The sequence below is a fragment of the Syngnathoides biaculeatus genome, chromosome 7 (genome assembly GCF_019802595.1).
Source record: "Syngnathoides biaculeatus isolate LvHL_M chromosome 7, ASM1980259v1, whole genome shotgun sequence".
In the NCBI taxonomy this organism is placed as follows: domain Eukaryota; kingdom Metazoa; phylum Chordata; class Actinopteri; order Syngnathiformes; family Syngnathidae; genus Syngnathoides; species Syngnathoides biaculeatus.
In genome coordinates, this window is record NC_084646.1 from 9,159,988 (window position 1) to 9,174,048 (window position 14,061).

The 14,061-nt window shown below is 45.7% G+C and overlaps 1 protein-coding gene across 2 annotated transcripts in view; it reads right to left on the minus strand.

Moving 5' to 3' along the window:
• The window catches only part of sema6bb (sema domain, transmembrane domain (TM), and cytoplasmic domain, (semaphorin) 6Bb), a 204,708-nt gene extending 196,721 nt beyond the window's left edge, over positions 1 to 7,987 (minus strand). Inside the window, exons 1-2 of one of the 2 annotated variants that reach the window (XM_061826350.1) lie at positions 7,392 to 7,987; positions 7,023 to 7,272 (exon numbers count right to left, since the gene is read on the minus strand). The gene's annotated coding sequence lies outside the window, so the exon portion shown is untranslated. The other variant, XM_061826349.1, reaches the window with a different exon arrangement.
• Between the last annotated feature and the right edge of the window lie 6,074 nt (positions 7,988 to 14,061).

Consider the following 14,061-nt stretch of genomic DNA (forward strand, 5'->3'; position numbering starts at 1 on the left):
CGCCATCTTGTCGAAGAAAGCCACATTTCTGTTCTCACAGGCCATCTTTCTTTTCCTTTCGGCGTGTCCCGTTTCGAGGTCGCCACAGCGTGTCATCTTTTTCCATCTAAGCCCATCTCGTGCATCTTCCTCTAATCTTTACGTCCTCCCTCACAACATCCATCAAACTTCTCTTTGGTCTTCCTCTCGCCCTCTCTTCCCTGGTAGCTCCATCTTTACCGATTTACTCAGACTCTCTCGCCTCTGGACACGTCCTTGTCTCCAAAACATCCAACTCCGGCTGTCCTCTGATGAGCTCCTATCCAACCTGCGAGAACCTCAACATCTTCATTTCTGCTTCCTGTTTCTTCTTCACTGCCACCCTCTCTAATCTGTCCATCATGGCCGGCCTCACCGCTGTTTTATAAACGTTCCCCTTCCGTCACATAGCACACCAGACACCTTCTGCCAGCTGTTCCGACCCTGTTCTCACCGACCACTCCAGAATATTCCGCAACTCTCGCCCAAACTCAGCCGGGATTTACCTCAAACTATAAATGAAAAACAAAATCATTGATTTGCAAACATACAATGTGACGTGACGTTCCTCATTTTCACTTTATCAACATCTTTTCTCACAATCGCAACGGTTTTTCTTTACGACCTAACCACAACACATTCTTTGTTGATACCACGCAAACACAAAGTACTCTTGCATTTCTCTCGGTTATGATCGACGTGACCAGCTAAGATCCCCTCCCCGAAACTTTCTACACAAAAACTCTGCCGCTTTCAAAAACAAAGGAATGCAATGCTGCCATCAACAGGAATATCTTGGTCACTGCAGTCTCTTACAAACCTGAATTTCATAGACAAGCTGGGCGAGACGATCTTTTCGGACTGGCCGTAGAAAAACATACTTTCACCAACAACCCGAGCTAAACTCACCTCATTCGCTACATCCAGAGATCTGATTCAGCCGAAATGAATTACTTCAACATACTTCCTTGACACCAATTACCGCCTTCCATTAGGCTTTGCTAACCGCCTGACAGCATCTTACAGAAAGAATACAAAAATACACCATGAGCGATCGAAGGGGATCACTGTTCTCGTTGTGTTCAAATATTTTTTGGACTCTGACCGAAATGCAGCAAAAGCAGACATCTGTCAAGTGTTTGTTTGTAGAAAAGAAATCGGGAAAGAGAAGTTTTCCCTCCTCACGACTCCTTTACCAAGAAGGCCATTTTCCATCGCATTCATTTGACTTTGCAAGAAGCGCTGACGGCAGGACTTGGGGATTATCCGCAGTCGAAGCGGATACTCGTTCCGGATGCTACGGCGAAGAGAAATGTGTATTTTGGGGGGGGACTGAAAAGCTAATATGCTCGGAGAACGGCAAGCCGCAAAGTGGACTAATATGAGGTAGCGCCGAGGCAAAGTCAATCAATAAAAGCCACTCGAGGGAGCTTGTTTAAGGCGGCCGACGTTTACACGAACATGGAAACGCCGCCGTGTTTGTCCGGGGTACGACGCCCGAGAGAGATTACGATCCCGGTGCCAAAGCACCTGCTCTGATGGCACGCGCTGCACCGTACGCGAGAACATTTGCGCCAAAACACACGGCGCTAACTGTAACGTTTGTGCCCGGGTCCCCTCCGGCCAGGCACGCGGACGCAACCGACATCCTCCCTTCGACTTCAAAAACGACTCAATTCTTGAAAAAAACGAAAAACAAAATGGCGGATTGTTCCACTCTAAAATAAACGCAAAACAAATAGAATAACACGTAATTTATTTGAAACAATGACATAACTTTGCCTTAAAGTGCGCTAGCTTAATGCTAGAACATATTCGCGTACACCGTTAACGGATAGCATAAACGCGCCGGTGTTTTCCTGTGGGCAATGGATATTTGTGCAGCAACGCGTAGTACGAATATTGCAGCTTTCTGAGTCACTTACAGTAGTTGTGAGACTCGTGTAACACGACTGTTTTGTACTGACACCTGTAGAAACTGCAATCAATGAATCCTTTCAGGATCGCAAGAAGCAAATAATACACTTCGATGCTACCTTGACCTACTTCATTCCGTCAAAGCTTGTAAAATCTACTTGTGTAGAAAATCAATTTTCCAGCAGAAAACTATCAATAATAATCTGTTCCAGCCGCCTCCAGAAAATACAACATTTGTGTTACTTTTCTATGGAGAAAATAGCACACTATTGCATAAAAACACAGCGAACTATAGTATTTCTGTTGGATGCGTGCGTGACAAGATATGCCGTAATTTCCGGCCTACGAGCTGCGACTTTTTTGCCTACACGCTTTCAACCCTGCGATTTATGCGGTGATGCGGCTAATTTGTCCATTTTTTCCTAACGGGCGCAAAGGGGCGCTCGAGCGGAAAAGGTAAGAGTGAGACCGGTGGAATATATGTGCCGAGGAAGTGACTTTTACCGGTCCGGCCCTGTTAGCGATGCGCTGGCGTGTTCCTGCCGTGTCTCAGTGATTTTTTAAATGTATTGGGTTTTTTTGTTTTTTTTTTTTTTAAATGGCCCTGTTAGCGCGGTGCTGGCGTTAGCATTAGCGCAGCGGCACTAGCGTCTTTCTTTGTAAATAACTTGTGTTCGAATGTGGGCACTTGCAGCTTTTCCACGGTATGTATGTACCAAATGGTATTTCCTTTACAAATGCACTGGGTGAGGCTTATAACCAGGTGCGCTCTCCCGTAGAAAAGCCACGCAGACACGGGGAGAACATGCAAACTCCACACCGGCGGGGCCGGGATCGAACCCCGAGTCCTCAGAACTGTGAGGCAAACGCTTTACCAGCTGAGTCACAGTGCCGTCCGAGTATTAGTATATTAGTAATTAAATTAGTTTACTGAAATCCAATTAATTCACACGCCGAAATTTTAGAGGACGATTTGACAAAATGGCAGCATGTTTACGTGCAAAAGTCGGCGCTAGCGCTAGCTTGCTAGGCTTTATAACATTTTGTTTCCTGCTTGCCAGCAATCGTGCCGGCCCCAAATACATAATCCGAACCCGGATCTTGGGAGCAAACCGGAACGCCCACCCGGGAAAAAAATCCATGCAGGGATGGGAAGAACATGCAAACTTGACACAGGTGGGTCTGGGATCGAAACTGGGTCCTCAGAACTCTGAGGGAAACGCTTTACCGGCTGAGCCATCGTGCCGCCCCCCCAAATACATCAATTATTGATCATTTTTTTCTTTTGTTTTCTCATGTTTTTTTATTCAATGCAGCGCTTGTTTTCTTGGAAAAGCGGAATACATTTTTGTGCTTGGCTGGTATGGATTAATTGCATTTTAACGAAGTCAAGGTATAGCTGTAAAACCTCTTTCAGGTCCTGACGATCTATATATATATATTTTTTTTTTTTGGTCTGCGTAATGGCAAATGTCATGCCCGCAGCGAGGCGGTCGGGAGCTTCGCTTAACAGGTTTCGAGCTCTGCCTCGCGTCAATGTTGGCGCCTCGGTTTGCGAGTTTGTTGTTTGTTTGAGCGTGTTTACGTTTCGCAGGAAGGACACAAATAACCCTCAACCATGTAGGATGCGCTCCCGCTGCCATAAGAAATAACTCAGTGGTGGGCAAGAGTCTACGGAGAGCGATTAAAGGAACAGCGGAGTTAGACACACAACAAAATTAGTGTAAAAAAAAAAAATATATATATATATATATAGTAATTTGAGACCGTGTTTTCGTCTAAATGAGATAACTCGGGGACTGTGACCAGGTTTTGCTCGGCGCAGGCTCGCAATCTTCCAAGGTCCCGGTGCTTATTACAGTTTTTGGCAGGATTTGGCCTTGTCTCCCCCTCCCCCCACCGCGCTCCTCCTCGCAAAGCTCAACAAAGCGCTCAGCGGAGCTTTGCTAATCCGGCCCGAGCGCTGCCCACTGCTTTATTGGGAAAGTTGGCTAATTTGAGGAGCCGCGCGACGCGTCCCGCGATGGCTCGCTCGGATGCAGCTGCGCGAGGTGGCCGATTCTGAAACGGCGGTTTTGAGAGGATACGGGCCAAGTCGCGGCACGGTGGACTCAGCTGGAAAGCAGTTGGCCTCGCAGTTCTGAGGTCCTGGGTTCAACCCCCGGACCCGCCTGTGTGGAGTTTGGACGTTCTCGCCCGTGGCTGTGTGGGTTTTCTCCGGGCACTTATCCTCACGAGGGTCACAAGGAGTGCTGGACCCTATCCATATCTGTATTAATGGCTTCAAGTTGTTATGGTGTGCACACAAGAAGGAGTAGTACAATCTCCAAAAAGTGTGACAATCATTGTTTAACAACGTATTTACATCATATTTAATTATGTCATTACTGTTTGTTGTTATGATGTAAAATAATTTAGTGATTCTCAAAATGTGGTACTAGTACCAGCTATAGTGGTACACGAAAGAATTCCTCCCTGAATACATCCATCCATCCATCCATTTTCTTTGTTGCTTATCCTCACGAGGGTCGCGAGGAGTGCTGGAGCCTATCCCAGCTGTCAACGGGGAGGAGGCGGGGTTACACCCTGAACTGGTCGCCAGGCAATCACAGGGCACATACAGACAAACAGCTGCACTCACAATCACACCTACGGGCAATTTAGAGTGTCGAATTAATGTTGCATGTTTTTGGGATGTGGGAGGAAACCCACGCAGGCACGGGGAGAACATGCGAATTCCAACACAGGCGGGGCCGGGATCGAACCCGGGTCCTCAGAAGTGTGAGGCCAACGCTTTAGCAGCTTTACCGCGCCGCCTCGGATCTTCAACCTCCTCACTTCACTCGAACGGTGGAGTATCGAGTTGCTCCGTAGCTAAAATTGACAGGTATCAAGAAAGGTTGTTGGGTCAATTACGCAATAAACTTCTCTTTAGAATTGAATGGTAAGAAAAGGTAAAAAAAAATTGGCGATCTGTCGATAGCCCAAAATTGTAAAAAGTAAGCGGCAGGGGATTAAAAAACAAAATGAAAAAAAGACTTAACGACTTGTCTTGCCAAGACCGAGTGACACGTCGCGAGCATTTTCACTCGGCGTCACTCCCGTGGCCGGGGGTCAACTTCTCGGCTCTCTCGCCGCCGGACTCCGAACCCTTTCGGGGACTCCGCTTACTCCTCTCGTCTCCCCTTTTTCCAGTCCGCGACATTTCAGGGACGGACAAAAAGGCAACACGACGAAAAAGCCCCCCCCACCCCCACAAAAAAAAATGCAAACGAGGAGCTAGTTCAAAGTGACCGCTGCGCTCACGAAAAGTGCAGTAATGTAACAAGGACTGAAACAATTTATCAAATAACTTGATCGCAAAAAAAAAAAAAATTGAATAAAATCTGTGCCTCAAAGTTTTGCATGAATAGCCCCCCCCCAAACACACACATCCTAAAATTTGGAACATTTCAACAACACGTGAAAAATGTCTACAACAGCGCGTCTACAACGTACCCATGTTAGCTAATTTAATATAGCCTACCTGCCGCTTTCAATCGCTTTATTGATCAGGCGATAAGAAAAAGGACAAAACGGTTAACGCCGCTAAGTCACTGCTGCGAGCACCGTGGGATCGATTCCCGCTCACTGACGGTGTCGATATCTGCCCTGCGACTGACTGGCAGCGACCCGTTCGGGGTGAAGTCCGCCTTCCCCCCGAAGCTAGGCGGGATAGGCTCCAGCTTTCCCGTGACCCTCGTGAGGATAAGCGGCTTGGATAATAGCCGGCTGGACGGTTAACGCCGTACACAAAATGGAAAACGGCAAACCCCGCTCTCATTCGCCGTTGCCAGGCCCCCCCTCTTAAAGCCACCCAGATTTAGAGTCACAGATACGACAGTGGCCATATGGCAACGGTGACCCCGAGTGGACAAAATTAATACCTGCGCCTCACGTGCATATTTTGAATTGGTATTGTTTCATAACGCTCAAACTATTTTCACTCCATTAATCGTAAGACTACTCAATTCTGGAAACAACAAAGTAATGATTTAATATACAATAAATGGTCACATTATATGCAAAAAAAATGTCATAATTCATTGAAAATTGAGGATTTTTTTTATGAATATCCTCTAAATGGGACAATATAACACTTTAGCATTAACTTCATTACATCCTAGTCATGAAATGTGATATATGTATTTGATAAAATATCTCAATCTTCTGAACCTTTTTGCTCTACAACTTGTTTTTTTTGTTCCCCCTCAAGCCTTCAAAAAGGGCCGGACTAAAAAGAAAACATCTAATGCAACACATTTTTATTATGATATTCATGGGGCATTTCGGGGCTTTTTAATAACAGTTCCTCTGAGGTTTGATTGGCAACAAAATTTTGGACGGTTCTCGGACTACAGCATCCGCGCGAACGATCTAGTAGACACTGACAAAAACAGATTTTTTTTTTTTTTTGGAAATATTTTTTTATGCTCCAGCTCTCGCGGATGCAGTTGGACAATGCAGGTGTGCCTAATGTTATGTCCAGTGAGTGTGTAGCAGTGCAGGATGGCACAAAAGCACTCGATGGGGGGGGGGATCGGGGGGGGGGGGCACTGACAACTAGCAACAGACACACAACACTTCTCAACAACGAAACCAATCGGGGTCCAACTCGACCACAGTGTTTTGCAAGTTCCCCGGCATTCATTTGAACAGTTTTAATGAGCATATTGCATAATACATGTGGGGGGGGGGGAGGAAAGGGCAAGCACTGCAGGTTAAATCCCAAGCGTCTCAATTAAAAAAAAAAAAAAAAAATGTCTGACTGAGGCGGTTTTAATGTTAATCTCCGCCGCCGTGACAATTGCATGAATTAATCAATTCCTTTTTTTTTTTTTTTTGCGGTGCCTCAGTCCGAGTCCGGAGAGGAAATCTGGACCCAGTTTAGCGCGTGGCTGCGAGCTACGCAGTAAGAAATTGAACCGAACAAAAAATAATAAAATAAGCAGAAGCGCACAGGACACTCGTGATTATTGCACACGAAAAGGGGTTCGATCACAGCAGAATTTTGGAGCGCGGCGCGCCGAACACTTGGTCTGGCTTACCTCGACGAATGTGGAGTGGTGGAAAAGGTCGCGAGTTGTTGTGAGGATGGGATCCGCTTTGTTGAAAACAAAATCCCTGCGTTCGCCAAGGGAGTTCGGCTCCAAACTACTCCTCTTCGTCGCACCTGTCTATGCCCAGCAGCACGCCGGCCTGACATTCAGAGGGGGGGGGGGGGGGGGGGGGGTCTGTGTCCGTGGTGGTTCCCCCCCCCTCCTCCACTTCCTCCTCTTTAGCGGACTTCACCGCCACCTGTCCCCCGGTCCAAAACACAACGCACAAAAGAGTCTATGTACCGCGGTGACACATGGCCACACGCGCACGAGGGAGGATGGAAAGGGGTGGTGGTGGTGGGGGGGGGGGGGGGGTACCTCAACTCAAGTGTCCGGAGATGGGCGCCGCTGGCCCCGAAGCAGCTGCGCCGGAGCTGGGGTGGAAAGAAGGGTTGGAGGGGGGGGGGGGGGGGGGTTGTTTCGACCAAATTGTATCCGCTCGTTGGCTTCTGCGCTCCGGCTGTGGCTTTGGGCGCACTCCGCCGCTCTCTCGTCGGCTCCGAGACTGGCCGGACCTGGGCGAGGGTCTGGAGGAGGACTGACTGCAGCCTCGACTCCCTTCCTCGCTCGCTCGCTCGCTCGCTCGCCGGTTCCGCCGGAGACTCGGGAAGCAGACCCGCTGGTGCCAAAACCCGAAGTAGAGTCGCGCACGCACTGGAATGGAAGGAATTAATTGGTAATTAGGCAAAGCGGCGAAAAGGACTCAAGACCAAGTCGGGCAACCCGGGCGCGGCCGCTCGGGTGAAAATCAAGACGAAAACTCCTTTAAGACCAAAAAAAAAAAAAAAGAAAGAAAAAAGAGTGCAGCGCTTGAGAAAAAAAAAAGGAAGGAAAAATAAAAATTCACTTCCAGTGGCGCCGCCTCATCAACCTCGAATTAAATGTCGTCAATTCGTCCGGGGCCGGCTGAAAAGTATTTAAGTACAAAAGGAAAGAAAAAGAAAATTCAATGGCTCATCCCCCCCCCCCCGTTGAAGTCGATGGAAATGTCATTAATGCTTTCCCCCCCCCAAAAAAATTAAGAAAGTAAGGCTGGGATTTCAAGGCACCGCTGTACTCTTTCAACACCGTTAAAATAATAATTATTATTTTTTTAATTTAAAAAAGTAAAAATAATAAAATAGTAATTTCTTTTTTATGATTTTTATTTATTTATATTTCAAAAATAATAATTATTTTAATATTTTAATATATATACATAAATAATAATAATAAAATACTAATTATTATTTTAATACAGATAAATAAAAATAATAATTATTATTTTATTATTTTTATTTACTTATATTTTTAAAAAATGATGTTTTTTAAATATAAATACAAATAATAATAATTATTATTATTATTTTAGTAGTTTATTTATTTCTATTTTTTAAAATGATAATTATTATTTGGATTTTTTTTTTCCCAAAATATAAATAAATAAATATAATTATAAAATAATGATTATTTTGCTTTCTTTTATTTTACAAAAGTCAACAATGCATTGTGCGCCAACTTGCAGGCCCAGCTGTTTGCTGAAAATAAGTTGGAAGGGGACAAAAAAACTTCAGTCGTCATTCATTTCAAATGGATTAGCAATTCATTTTTAATCAACAATTTGCAAACAATACTTCGAGATGATGTGTATTGAGCTTTAAAAAAAAAATGAAATACAAGTGAACTGGGGCGGCAAGGGCAGTCTTGAAAATGCTGGAACGTGTTAGCCAATAAAAACAAAAAAGACACAAATATGACCAAGTACATAAGTATTTTTTTTTTTTATTGGTATTGTAAACAGGGCGGCACATTAATCGGACACTCTAAATTGCCCCAAGGTGTGATTGTGAGTGCGACTGTTTGTCCCCGTGGGCCCTGCGATTGGCTGGCGACCAGTTCAGGGTGTACCCCGCCCGCTGACAGCTGGGATAGGCTCCGGCACTCCCCGTGACCTCCGTGAGGATAAGCGGCAAAAAAAATGAAGTGTACTTCAGTAGTGTTTCTTTTCCATACCACTAGAGGGAGCTCGATTAGCACTCAAGGTACCCTTATCATTTTTAACTGAGTGTTACAATATCCATCCATCCATAAATTTTCTTTGCCGCTAATCCTCACAAGGGTCGCAAGGAGCGCTGGAGCCTATCCCAGCTGTTAACGGGCAGGAGGCGGGGTACACCCTGAACTGGTTGCACTCACAATTACACCAAGGAGCAATTTAGAGTCTCTAATGCTTTCCATCCATCCATTTTCTTTGCCGCTTATCCTCACAAGGGTCACGGGGAGCGCTGGAGCCTATCCCAGCTGCCAACGGGCTGGAGGCGGGGTACACCCTGAACTGGTTGCACTCACAATTACACCTAGGAGCAATTTAGAGCCTCTAACGCGATCCATCTATCCATTTTCTTAGCCGCTTATCCTCACAAGGGTGACGGGGAGCGCTGGAGCCTATCCCAGCTGCTAACGGGGTGGAGGCAGGGTACACCCTGAACTGGTTGCACTCACAATTACACCTAGGAGCAATTTAGAGTCTGTAACGCTTTCCATCCATCCATTTTCTTTGCCGCTTATCCTCACAAGGGTGACGGGGAGCGCTGGAGCCTATCCCAGCTGCCAACGGGCTGGAGGCGGGGTACACCCTGAACTGGTTGCCAGCCAATCGTAGGGCATATAGAGACAAACAGCAGTCGCACCTATGGTCAACTTAGTGTCCAATTAATGTTGCATGTTTTTGGAATGTGGGAGGAAACCGGCGAGCCCACCCGGAGGAAACCCACACAGGCACGCGTAAAACATGCAAACTCCACACAGGGTGGGGATCGAACCGGGGTCCTCAGAACTGTGAGGCCAACGCTTTACCAGCTGATCCAAATTTGTGTGTCTTTTTGTTTCATGTTCCAGCATTTCCAAGACTGGTCCTGCCAGCGGTCGTCCCTCTTTCAACGCTGCAGCCACACTACGGACTGTAAAAGTATTCGACTATTCATCGACTTGCGACTATTTCGATCGCCCAGGCCTCATTCGAAATAAAACAGCAGTTGCGCAGGAACAACAGCTGTGGCGTGCGTTTAATATCGAGGTGATGGGAGCGTAAATATGTACTCCAATGCGAAGTTATGAGTTATGCGTAATATGTCCTACTTTCCCCTCATCAACCTGTACAGAAGAAAAGCAGCAAGTGCGCAAGATGTCGGTGTGCCAAATGTACACAACAACAAGCCGTTCTTTGATGAACGTGATATTCGCTCATTATTTTTGCACATCGTCTTTTCATCTCAGCCATACAAAAACCATCAAACGTAATGTTCATCGTTCCGGAAGATGTAATTGCATGATTAATTTCTCAGTGTGATTGTGAAAAAAATGAAGTTACAAGGTGCTTCACAATGGGGGTGGGGGGGGGGGGTGAATCACGAATTTATGATAACATAGTAAAACATAAGAGAAAATGTATAACTTCAACAAACACCGTGCTGTTCTTCGTGGTGTGCGCACCTTGTCCACCTGGGGGCGGTATAATGCAGACATAGGTAGAAATTGAGGAGACAATCGCAAACGCTCAGTCAGACGCAGTACTATTAGTCAATCTTGGCGGAGGATCAAGAATATATCCCTTGCGAGTACTTCGATAGTATCTGTCTGCATGTGTTGCTCCACTGTTGGTGTTTAAACATCTGTTGATGAACGGCTTTTCACAGCACAATATCAATATTAATTATGTAAGTTTCTCATTTCGTGCTCGTGTTCTTGCTGGGTGACTTTCAGGCAAAAGTGTGCCGTTGTTTTAAATTCATAATGCGTAAGTCATTATTTTTGTTTCATATTTTGATTTAACAGAGAACCTGGAGTGGGCGGGGCAATTGACAAGCAATTAAAAAGCACATTTTCGATAACATTGTATGTCACTATTAATTATGTACTATACTCATATCTTTTCACGATCCAAGACGCTCATCCTCACAGGGGTTGCGGGAAAGCTGGAGCCTATCCCAGCTCGCTTCGGGCGAAAGGCGGACTACACCCTGAACTGGTCGCCAGTCACAGGGCAGATAGCGACACCATCACTGAGCGGGAATCGATCCCACGCTGCCCGCACTAAAGGCAGGCGTGAGTACCATTCCACCATCTGTGAAATGTATTATGTATAATTTTGTACCTTAAATACTTTTCATGTTTTTTTTTTATGGTCAATAGTTGAAGGATCGCTGACGTTGATGCGTTTGTAAACGCGTGCACGTGTGCCTTAAGATGCAAGTCGAATTTGTTCCACGAGCAGGCTTGTGATTCAAAACTCATTTAGCAAACATCTTTTTTTTCATTGATATGAATTACACCCTTCCTGAAATATGCTGTGTAATTTTTTTTAACTCAAAAAATAATTCACGAATCCAACAGTTTTGGCCGCATTTTTTGCTTCAACTCAACGGATGTTGTGCTGCTCCTTCCGGCGTGCAGGTCTTGACCACCTGGGGGCGGTGTAACGCAGACGTACAGAAACAAAGAATTATATTCCTGTGGGTATTGTTATACATTTTTTCCTCAGCATGTTCCTCCACGCGGCACGGTGGGGTGTTGGCCTCACAGTTCTGAGGACCCGGGTTCGATCCCGGCCCCGCCTGTGTGGAGTTTTCATGTTCTCCCCGTGCCTGCGCGGCTTTTCTCCGGGTGGGCACTCCGGTTTCCTCCCACATCCCAAAAACACGCGACATTAATTGGACACTCTAAATTGCCCCTAGGTGCTATCGTGAGTGTGGCTGTCTGTCTCGATGTGCCCTGCGATTGGCTGGCGACCAGTTCGGGGTGTACCCCGCCTCCTGTCCGTCGACAGCTGGGACAGGCCACGCGAAGCCCACGTACCTGAGGTCCGACACCCAGAGGAGTCGAGTTAAACCCCCTGCCGGGAAGTGGCAAAGATCCAAAGACACTTTAAAGCCTGCGCTCATGAATAATTAGCCGCTAAAATAATGACACCCGCAGGCTCGCCGACTGGCGCGATGAACGCGTTCAAATGTGATTTCCTCGTCGCAGTAAAGCCGCTGCAGTAGACCCGACGACAGCAATCCCGTCCACGTCCGGAGCGGGCGCGCCGAAGGGTCCGCCGCTGGCTGATGTGTTTTGCTTCGCGCCATTTAGTGAGGTCAGACTCATTCGGTGTGGCATGAAAGTCTCGAGCGCCTTTCAAACGGTTGTTATTTTTCCTGCTATTTGCAGCATCTAAATACGTAGCTACGCCTCTGCTCGAGTTAAGTGAATAAAAAGAAACACAACGCGGTCAGCGTGGGATCGATTCCCGCTCAGCGATGGTATTGATACTCGCCCTGTGACTGACTGGCAACCAGTTCAGGGTGTAGTCCGCCTTTCGCTCGAAGCTAGCTGGGTTGGCTCCAGCACTCCTACGACCTTTTTGAGGATAAGCGCCTAAGAAAATGGATGGATGGAATAATCGTCATCTTTAAGACAAAAAAATTATGCATCCATCCATCCACTTTCTTAGCTGCTGATCCTCACAAGGGTAGTGGCCTATCCCAGCTGTCAACGGGCAGGAGGTGGGGTACACCCTGAATTGGACGCCGGCCAATCGCAGGCTACATAGAGCGAAACAGTCGCAATCACACCTTGGGGCAATTTAGAGTGTCCAAATAATGTTGCATGTTTTTGGTTTGTGGGAGGAAAGCGGAGTGGCTACCCGGAGAAAAGCCGCGCAGGAGAACATGCAAACTCCACACAGGGGGGTCTGGGATTGAACCTGGGACCGCAGAACTGTGAGGCCAACGCTTTCCAGCTGTGCCACCATTCCACCTCTTCGTATCACAATTTCAAAATTTCATCTTGGGAAAAAGGACATCTTTTCAGAGATTATGATTTTTAATGCCAACAAAATAAATTCAGTTTCTTACTAATATCCATCCATCCATTTTCTTCACCACTTATCCTCACAAGGGTCGCGGGGAGTGCTGGAGCCTATCCCAGCTCTCAACGGGCAGGAGGCGGGGTACACCCTGAACTGGTTGCCAGCCAATCGCAGTTCTTATTAATATATTAAAACTATTTTTTAAAAAAAACACTTACATGATCATATTTTTTTCAAAAAATATGAGTTTGTTATAATATTACATGTTCTTTTCTCTCCAAAATAATTGGCTTTTTTTCCATTCTTTTAATATGTAGGAGTAGACAAGTATTATATATATATATATATATATATATATATATGTGTGTGTGTATATATATATTAATAGAATTACAATAATTATTATATAAAGTAATATAAATATATATAATCATAATTATGTGTACCGGAAGAGCAAGGAGAAAAAATATAATTATGCGGTCCAATTGTTTTCTTCTTGATTTTCAATTACAACAAAAACAAAAACTCCCCACCTGCAATATGAGGTAATCCACCCGTTACCTCGGTTACCATTTTTCAGGAATTACTTGGAGTTGTCAGTACTGAAATGAAAAAGAATAAAAAGAAAAATTAACCTTTGTCACGGAGCACGAGATGATTATTTTCAACACGGTGTCATAAAAGACCAAAACTGTTCAAATCATACTCATACGTCCTATTTATTAAATTCATAGTTGATTAGAGTTAATTGAGGTTCTCCAAAAATCATTATTATTATAAAAATCTGTGTTTGTTAGTTGCACTACTTAATAGTACTGGAGGGTTACTCGAACACTACACGATCTAGTATACAATTTATAGTTGTTGTATATTTAAAGTAAGTGATGGATGTCGTAGCGGCTGAACTTTAGTAAACTCCTGCGGAAGAAAATAAGCGCTGCCTTTCCTCCCCCGCCATGTTTGATCGCGTTCACCGCAGCCGAGAAGCGCCGCCGTCAACGAGCGTAACGCAAACCCACAACGGACTGAAAAGGGCCCGATAAATCCCCGTAAAGCCGCTTTCATTCCAGGTGACGGAATCGCCAGCATCGCTTCGTCATCCGCGTCGTTCGCCGGAGACGCGGACGCTAGCTAGCTCCAATATTTATACCCCCCCCCCCG